This window comes from Eucalyptus grandis, chromosome 6 (assembly GCF_016545825.1).
Source record: "Eucalyptus grandis isolate ANBG69807.140 chromosome 6, ASM1654582v1, whole genome shotgun sequence".
In the NCBI taxonomy this organism is placed as follows: domain Eukaryota; kingdom Viridiplantae; phylum Streptophyta; class Magnoliopsida; order Myrtales; family Myrtaceae; genus Eucalyptus; species Eucalyptus grandis.
The window spans coordinates 14,944,928-14,955,449 of NC_052617.1; the positions used below are offsets into that span (position 1 = coordinate 14,944,928).

The 10,522-nt window shown below is 38.8% G+C and overlaps 1 pseudogene; it reads left to right on the forward strand.

Annotated features, from left to right (window-relative positions):
• Positions 1-1,612: 1,612 nt before the first annotated feature.
• Positions 1,613-6,267, forward strand: LOC104451543 (annotated as a pseudogene).
• Positions 6,268-10,522: the final 4,255 nt, after the last annotated feature.

The window sequence follows — 10,522 nt, forward strand, 5'->3', positions numbered from 1 at the left end:
TTAATTAAGTAGGATTAGTTGGTTAGATTAGAATAGATTAGTGATTATTAGTTAATTGCAATGTATGTTAGGTGATTAGACATAGTCATTAGGGAGTAGAAATGCTATAGTATTTATTGAATGTCTCTCGGGATTTTTCCCAACCCATCCGAGCTTCAATTAGGCATTACAGGCCTAAAATTGGATTTATTAGTATTTATTAATTAATTCTTGTAATTAATTAATTTTATTTTTCGGAGATTAGGCATGGATAGTCGATGACTGGAATTTTAAACTGATCATTGTGGTGCAATTCATTTATTTATTTGAGCATTGGCTTGTGCTGAATTAATTCTGTTTTTAGGATTTTATTCCTAAATTAATCAATTTTGGTAATTGATTGGAAATTTAACCGAGCATTGGTTTACAACGCCAAAAATATTTTGGTGGACCATATAAAATGGTGGAAATTGTGGAAGTGTAATTATGGTATTTTGGCTAAGGTCAACCGTGTACCCACACACGGCTATTCTTATCGAATATGATAAAAATGATGAAAATTGTATACTATCTTGGCTTGGGGCCCTAATCTATTAGCTTTGGATGAGCAATTTATTATTAGTTTTGGGCGAGCATATAAATAGTATACCATAGTATCGGCTTTGGGTGAGCACATATTATCAATTTTGGGCGAGCATATATATACATATATATAATGGCCTGGGGGCCCTAATCATTCAGCTTTAGGTGAGCTATACTATCTATTTTCAGCTTTAGGTGAGCAGTCCTAAACTAAGGTAAGACTTTATAGATAGTATTGAATGTATCGACCAAGGGAAGGTCATGATGACATGGAATTGACCAAGTCGATTGATCAATGATTTGATCTGGTGCTGCGAATTGATGTGTTTCATGTACGTCTGATATATACTGACTTGCAAGAGGGAACTGAGGCTATGGTAAGTCCTCCGAGTTGTGTTGTGCTTAGGCAACCCTAAGGTGTATTGGCTTCCTAATCGAGTCTTCGGGAGTAGAACTTGCTGAGACGTAGTCTCATTCCGGTTGTGGGACAACATTTTAAGTCTCTAGATGGCAGAACCTAAAGAGGAGTACCTGGAGGAGGACCCCGAGGATGATACAGAGTAGGATCCTAATGAGGATTGAGACTCCACTCCTGTCTGATGACTTTTGCTGTTAAACCTGTTTGAGTAGAAACCAACCTTTTACCATGGCTCATATATGTATATATATGACTGAGTTGTTATATATTTATATAAGTGTGTTGGTTTTCAAGTTCAAGCTTTTAGTCCTACTCGTCTATCCCATTACTTTATTGTCTGGGGATTATTATTATATGCTTCCGCATGCATATTAAAATGAAAAGGTCAGCGATGCGTCATGGGATGTCGCTATTAATCGACCAAGGTGACGGATGGGTGCGTGCCCGATGATCGAGGCGTGACAAGGAATTAGTCGAGATTAAACCTCTAACCCTCGCTAAATCGTACATTCATTTTCCAGGGGATGTTTGAAACTCTCTTCTTGCTCTCTTTCATTTTTATTAATTTTTGGTAATGTACATGCAAAGGGCATTTACTTGTACTCATTCATCTCTCAGCCTTGAAACGGAAGTACGAGATTGGACACAGAGCTCTATATAACCGCATAAATTCTCCTTATCTTTGTTGAATCGTCAACACAACCCCGATTTATTTCTGAGGACTCCTATAAGGACAAGGTGCATTCATTTCTCGTCTTTGCAAAATTTGTCCAAGACGACATGGCATCTTTCCCAAGGCCAGAAAACAAACATAGTCAATATAAATATGATGTTTTCCTAAGTTTCCGAGGTGAAGATATGCGCAAAAACTTTGTTGACCATCTACACAATCATCTATGGCGAAGAGGAATTGTGGCCTTTCGAGACGATCACCACCAAGATCTTCAAAGGGGAAAATGTATTAAAGCAGAAATATTGAGGGCAATAGAGCAATCAAGACTTGTACTTGTGATATTCTCTAAAAACTACGCTTCTTCAACTTGGTGCCTGGAAGAAGTTGCTAAGGCTGTGGAGTGCAAGGATATCGATGAAGGATCAGTGATACCGATCTTCTACAAGGTCGACCCATCTGACCTACGAAAACTGAGGGGAAACTTTGGGATAGGCTTTGCTAAAACTGAGGAAGCTTATTCGGGCGACAAGAGAGATATAAAGAGGTGGAAGGATGCAATGAGTAAAGTAGCTGGTCTCGCTGGAATTGAATTGAAAGATGGGTAGGCCTCTCTTCCACTAGCTTGGAATGGTTTGTTTTCCTTAATTTTGGCACGCCACTCATGTCATGACTGTCATACTCTGCATTATGTTAGTTCATCTAAAGTAGAATACACTCCAGAACTAAAAAGTCTCAATGCTTGCTGGGGAACTAATCACCTGCATTTCTTTGTTGCAGATATGAGACCGAGTTTATTCAGCAAATCATTGGAGAAGTCGAAAAAAAACAGGGTCCACAGCTGTCTTACGTTGTAGGTGATCTTGTGGGAATGCATTCCCGTGTTGCAAATGTAGTTGAATCTTTATGCTTGGACGAGAGTGATGTACGTAGTATTGGCATATGAGGTATGGGTGGCATAGGTAAAACAACTGTTGCACGAGCAGTTCATGACAAAATCCATGGCCAATTTAACGATGGATGTTGTTTTCTTGCCAATGTTAGAGAAATTTCTAAAAAGAATGGTTTGATGTATCTACAAAACCAGTTTCTCGGCGATATTCTCCAAGACGACAATTTGAGAATTAGGGATGATCATAGAGGAGCGAACATGATAAAAGAACGACTACAACATAAAAAGGTTCTCATTGTACTTGATGACGTGGATGAAAAGGAGCAGTTGGAAAAATTAGCGGGAGGTTTTGATTGGTTTGGACATGGAAGTAGGATCATTATAACAACTAGAGATGAACATTTGCTTCTTCAATATGGAGTAAACTCCATATATAAGGTGGAGGAACTATCCTTTAGTGAGGCTCTTAAGCTATTTTGTTTGAAAGCTTTTAGAAGTAACCATCCTCCAGCAGAGTTTGATGAGCTCGTGGAGCAGGTTATTGGATACGCTAGTGGCCTTCCTCTAGCCCTTGATGTCTTGGGTTCGTTTTTGGCTTGTAGGAGCTTGATGCAATGAAAGAGTGCACTGGCCAGACTCAAAGAATGTCCAGAAGGGAAAATTTTTGACCGGCTTAGGTTAAGTTATGATGGACTACAACAGAAAGAGAAAGAGATTTTCCTAGATATTGCATGTTTTTTCAAGGGAAAGGAGAAACCTTACGTTACAGAAGTTTTGGACAATTGTGGGTTCTATGCAGATATTGGAATCGCGGTGCTTGTTGATAAATCTCTTATCCAAATCGTGAGCAACAAACTGTGGATGCATGATTTGCTACAAGAGATGGCTTGGGAAATCGTTCGTCGAGAGTCTCCTGAAGAGCCGGGAGAGCGAAGTCGAGTCTGGCTTTTTGAGGATGTATTCCATATTTTGTCAAAAAACTCAGTGAGTATCTGCAAAATTAATTTGCAAGCATGCTTATTTGATATAGGAAAGAAAAACTTGCTAGTCATGTATTGACACTATGTGATTTGTTTATCAGGGAACAGGAAAAGTCAAAGCCATAGCCTTGCAATCTGAGGACCATAGAACAGTGCGCTTGAATGGAGAGTCATTCACAAACATGACTAACTTAAGATTGCTTGATGTTCGTGCCATATACCTCTCTTCTGGGTTTAAGCACCTTTCAAATGAACTACGCCTACTAAGATGGGACAACTATAGTCTTAAATCATTTCCACCAAGTTTTTGTCCTAAGAATCTTATTGAACTCCATATGCAGGATAGCCTCCTTTGCAACATCTGGAGAGGGGAAAAGGTTGGAATTAGTACTCATGCATGTGTAGGCTTCATCAGACACTTTATTATGTTCAACAAGCTAATAAAATTGTTCAACCAAATTTTTCTAGATGCAGGTCTTTGAGAAGTTGAAAGTTATCAACCTCAATGGTTCCAAATTATTCGTGGAGACTCCAAACTTCATATATGTCCCAAATCTAGAGCGGCTAATTCTCAAAGGTTGCAAAGCATTATCTCAAGTTCATTCTTCAATTGGAAATCTAGAAAGACTCAGTCTACTTGACTTGGGTGATTGTGAAAATCTCACGGGACTTCCAGATAGTGTAGGTAATCTAAAATCTCTTAGAGTTCTTAGTCTGCATGGATGTTTAAATCTTGAAGAACTACCTGAGAGCATCGGGGGCTTAGAGTGCTTAGAGGAGCTTGATATTAGTGAATCTGCCGTAACACACCTCCCATCCAGCTTGACATTCTTACAAAATCTGAAAAAATTACGCTTTCAAGTTTGTAAAAGGAGGCCACAAAATTTTTGGAGGACACTGATGTGTACGTTGAGAAGAGCTCTGAACTTTAGACGTCCACGATTGCCTTCATTTTCAGGGTTGTCCTCTCTGACAGAGTTGGATCTGAGTGGCTGCAATCTCCTAGAAGGAGAAATTCCTAATGATATTGACTGCTTACCCTCCTTGAGGTCTTTAGACCTGGCCAAAAATAGTTTTACCACAATAACTACACGCATCGAACATATCTCTGGCCTAGAATTTCTCATGTTAAATCATTGCAGAAATCTCGAAGTGTTACCAAGACTTCCAGAAAGCATAATTGTTGTGGCGGCTGAGAAATGCCTTAGATTGGAAAGGATATCAAACCCATTCATTATATGCACAGTACCTGACTTAGGTTTTTGCTTCCTTAATTGCTCCAGTTTGCTTCCACAAGATCTTGATTTAACTTTGCAACAGAAGTACTCCTTGTCGTTGCTTCGTTACATCGTTTGTTGTTCCACGAGAATGATTCCGAGAAATTATGTGGTGTCTCCATGTTTGCAATGTGAAATACCCGAGTGGTTTAGCTTCCAAGTAGTTGGATCTTTGTTGAGCATAGAAATGCCCCCTAATTGGCATGACAATAGCTGGAGAGGATTTGCCATATGCGCATCTTTTAAACGAATCAATTGCAGCTCCTCTCAAGACTTGAAAAATGACCACTTCATTTTCTGTGGGTTCTATGCTAATGGAAATCAGCTAGGTCCCTTATTTAAGTTTCCCATCAGATTTGTCGATTCAAGTTGCCTTTGGCTAGGTTATGTGTCGGGTATTCAATTTCCACATGGTACAAATTGGGAGACAATGTCAAATCACTTTGTCATATCATTTTCGATCACCAACCCTAAGTTAAAGGTGGAAAAGTGTGGTGTTCATCTGGTTTACGAGCAACATCCAAGAAAGTTTGATGATATTTTAGTCAGGTGGTCTAGTTCATTGCCCAGGGATTGGGACAGAATCTACCATGAGTTTCAACCCCAAAGGGAGGTCAATAGTGTCTTCAAACATTCCATTGATCCGGACCTGTACAAAGTGAATGAAGGTGTAATGAGCTGTGGGGTCCTTGAGGTTGAGTACTCCCCGTTCATTGGAAGTCGTTTACTCGTGGAGCATCTATATTTGCTATGGCATCCTTCAAGACTTCGACTAGTGTCTCCTCATGATTTCAATATGAGGTAATCACTACTAGATTTGATCAATTGCTAGGGTTTGGGTTAGACCTTTTGAAATCCAAATAGACTAAGAAAACTCATGTTAATCCTAACCTAAAAATCTAGAATATCGCCACCAGCACCAACATCTCCAAAATAATCAGGGGAATAAGTTTTGATGGCTTTTGTGTTTCGCTTTCTCACCATAACGAAATCTTTCTTATAGATTCTGGAAGAACGGTCAAATGTGGTTAGCATTCGTTAATGTCAGGAAGAAACTTCGACATGCACCGTAAGTGGATTCCTTGTTTTCGAGAAACTTATGTCATACTTTTATACTATTACGTATATTTCAATCAAATGCTAATTTCACTTTTTTAAATTTTTGGACCAACTCATGATTTTCAATTTTCTTATTGACTATATTTTACTTTGACTATTTTCTCTGAAATTACAGTTCGAATACAAATTGTAATGTATTGCTAATCTACAATTAGAGTTTTAGGCCTTACTTTCCTAAGAACTTTTTATTTACCTTTTTTTTTCCTTTGCATACCCCACAAGGGAGATTTTTTTTTTTTTGGTCAAAATCATGGGAGACTAATCTGTCTATAAAATCATCTCTTTCCAGATTTGCTCCAAGATATGATTACAAGAGCACACTGGATGTCGCCAAGCAACCGTCATCTTGAACCTGGCAGCTACTATTTGTTTATGTCCTCAGAGGTACTTCTCTCTCAAGGTGGGCCAACTCAAGAATCAAGAGCGCAGCCAAAGAAGAGTACTCCAAAGAAGAAAATAGTGGGTATAGCTGCAAAACAACCATCTAAACAGAACCCAGCACCAGTTCCATCTCAACCAACGATTGGGTGTGATAGTGATGATATGGACCAACACATGACACATGCTAGAACAAGAATAGCCACCATCAAAAATAAGGAAAATGAGGTGACTAAACACTCAGTTAAAGAACCTGCACATCCAGTTCGAAAGAGTGCTTGGATTATGAATCAATTCAAAGCCCCAAGACGAAAAAGAGATCAGGGTGTTGTCCTATTGACTGATGGGAGGGTGCTAGACTTGGTCTCTTTTTATGTGGTGCTACTGATGGGAGGGTGTTGGACATAGTTTATTTTTATGTAGTGCTGGACATGGTCTCTCTTTTTATGTTTTCTTTTTTTTGGAGGGTGCTGGATATTATATCACTGATGGTAGTTGTTGCCTCCATATTGCCATTGATTTTTTTTTAAGAGGGTGCTGAACCTTCAGTGATTGGGAGTGAAGTTCATGTTTTTCTTTTCTTTTGTAAACAATCAATCAATGTCAATGACAATAGCTGTTCTGTTATTTTCTCTTGGCTTGGTTTCGGCTAATAGCTAGCAAGATAGTTATCAGTTATGCTGTATATTTTTTTACTGTTGGTGCAATGTTCTTATGAGGTTGCTATTATTTTTAGATTTAAATGTGTGCATATAGTGTTGTTGGTTGAAGTTGTTGATACGTTGATGCTATCTATGAGGTTCTGGTTGTATGTGCTGGAATGAGATACAGTTTTGGGTCCTGGTGCATCTCGTTGCAGGGCAGTTGTGTTGCAAGAAGATGCACCAGCAAGCCAACTGGTGTAAGAACAAGATGCAATATGCACCACGACTGGTGCAAGTTTGAAATTGGCACACAAGTGATCACTTTTTACAACTTGTGCAACATAAGTGATCACTTTGTAATCGCGACTGGCATTTAAATGATTACTTTTATAAAAACTTGGCACTCAAGCGATCACTATTTACAACTTTTGGCACTGAAATGGTCAATCGTTAATTTGCCACCATCCCTTAATTTTGCCATGGTTTGTAGTTTGCTGCAAAACCAGCAAATCATTACAATGATAAAAATGCAGCAACCATTCTATTTGAAGCAAAACCTAACCAAAACAAACATTGCCAATACACAACTAAACAATAAAAAGTGCTCATAATCAATGCATTCCAACTCCAACCTTCCATTTCACCATGGTTTGCAGTTGCAGCAAACCAACAAACCAACAAATCAGGAGGGCAAATAAAAAATGCAGCAAGCAAACATTGCATTTATGAAGTGCTCATAATTAATGCATTCCAACTCCAACCTTGCATTTCTACCATGGATTACAATAAAACCTTCTGCTTCACACAAAAATAGTAGACATACAAACTTCGACTATGGTAGACATACAAACTTCTTCTCATTACACACTTCACATTTGAATAAACTACACAAGAGAATAAGAACATAATCAACGCTCGATAAAAGTTTCTTTCAATTTTCAGCCTTGAAACCTCTCTCTTCAAATGGTCGACCAGAGATGTTAAACCCTTCATTTGAGCTTGCATTGAGTCGACATTCTCCAACTCGTCCATTAATGCAAGTGGAGGTTGATTTCGGCCTTCAAGTAACTCCAAGATCACCTTTGTCACTTGATTAGAGAATTTCCTATCAACCCATTTGAAATATTTGCACTTCGAGCCTTCTCTATATCTGCCGCACCCATGGAATCTTCTCCCGGGATTTAACCAAGTCCAAAATGTTCTTCTCGAACTCGTTAACCTACAATAATAGTAACACTCACCATCTAATTTGCTTTTTTTTTTTATAGGAATGTGAGCCGCTGTTGAAACTTTTGCCCTCCATTCGCAAGAGCAGCTAATAACTTTGAGAGAAAATCGAAGTATGCACTCGAATTGGTCAAATTGGGGATTTAGGGTTTTCAATTTCCGATTCTACTCAAATTTGGGGATTTAGGGTTTCTTATTTGGGGGAAAAAACACTAAACGGTGTCATTTTGTTGTTTGCATGCTGATTGTATTCTTCGGCGATCTACGTCGGCTTCAAATATTGATAAAAAAATGTCAAGTCAGATTTCCGGTCAACCAAATCGGAGTTGGCACCAAAGTGAGCATTTTTCAAAAATTTTGGCATTTAAGTGATCCGACTGAAACTTTTGGCACCAAAGTGAGCGCCGTACACAACTTATGACACCAATAGTGTACTTATCCCGCAAAACAGGGGCAGCGTTGAAGCGGCAGCAAGGAGACGAAGACAAGAAAGCTGTCAGGAAGAAAAATAAAAGGAAAGGAAAAGAAAAAGGAAAGAGAGAGAGAGATAAGTCGGGGGAAGGGGGAGAAGGGGGCACGCACAAGGGGGAAGGAGGAGAAGTCAAGGCCAAGGGGTCATATTCCTTCAATGCCAATCTTCTTAGTCTTTATGGCCATGGAATTCTTGGCCCACCTTGTGGTCAAGTGCCCCACCAATCAAAATAATCCTCAATTTCCACAACCAAGACCCCATTAAAGGTAGAAATTTCCATATTGCCCTATTCTCCGAATTTGCAACCCCTTACACTGAATTTCACCTTAGGAAATTGCAAATTTGATGGCCTCACATACCAATGGTAAGGCCAAAAATTATTTCTTGTATTCCCCTTACCGATTGCTCCACTTTGAAAGCCAGAAACCCACTTAAAAGTGGTCCTTTGAATTTTCTCGACTCAAATGACTAAATTTGAATTTTCCGCCAATAATTCAGGTTCACCAAAAATTCTTCAGAAGATGAATCGACGTTCCAAAAATAAATCATGATATAACAGAACTTTCAATTTCTGAAATCGGGTTAAATTTCACGGTTAATTTCAACCGAGTGCGATTTTAGCATGACCTAGCCTACCGAGTAGGTTTGAGGAATTTTAGGTACAATTGACCAGTGAACGATTGTTTTCAAGCCACGTTGTGCATCTTCGACACATTGGCAACATCTTCGGTTGTTGTGAAAATCTCAAGGTTTCAAATACAAGAACATGGTACAGAAATGACAGAAAAATCGTTCTAGTGTCGTTCGATAGAAACTTTGCAATTACGTGGAATCACCCACACTTTAATCACATACCTCTGTCGAATTGACCTATCTCCGATCTCTGATCGATTTTGATGATGCCGTAATGACCCTTGTCGATTAGCACGATTAAGCAGTCGATTTCTGATCGAAATCTCAAGTCCATTGCATTAAAATCCTTTAACGGCTTCATCAGATAGACTTGTTATTTAATAATTGAATAGCTTAGAGAAAAAGACTATAGGCGCGTCGACGAAAAGCCCGACTTATTCAATTGAAAATAGAATTAGAAAATCAGGCTATCACAATTCATTCAGCAAACAATTGTAGAAATCGAAGATAAATTGGGTCGTCGGCTGTCCTATGTCATAGGCAATCTTGTGTGAATGAATTCCTATGTTGCAAATGTAGTTGAATGTTTACGCTTGGATGTGAGTGGCGTATGTAGTATTGGCATATAGGGAATGGCTTGTTCAAGCAAAACAATTGTTGCACGAGCAATTTGTGTTGAAATCTATAGCCAATTTGATGGCTATAGTTTTCTTGGCAATGTCGGAGAAAGTTCAAAAAAAACTGGTGTGAGACAAAAAAAATTCTTCTTATCCTTGCTGACTAGATAAAAAGGAGTAGTTGGAAAAAATAGCGAGAGATCTTGAATGTTTTGCACCTAGGAGTAGGATCATTATAACAACTAGAGATAAGCATTTGCTTCTCCAATATGGAGTACATGTCATATACAAGGCAGAAGAATTATCCATTGATGAGGCTCTCCAGCTATTTTGTTTGAAAGCTTTTAGAAGTAACCATCCTCTAGCAGAGTAACAAGAGCTCACGAAGCAAGTTATTAGACATGCTAATGGCCTTCCTCTAGTCCGTGATGTCTTAGGTTTCTTTTCGGCTGAACAAAATTTGTTGGAATGGAAGATTTTTCCAAGATATTGCTTGCTTCTTCAAGGGAAAGGAGAAACCTTACATTACAGAAGTTCTAACAATTGCGGTTTCTATGCAAATATGGGAATGAATGTCCTTGTTCATAGATCTATTATCGAAATCGTGGACAACAAACTGTGGATGCATGATTTG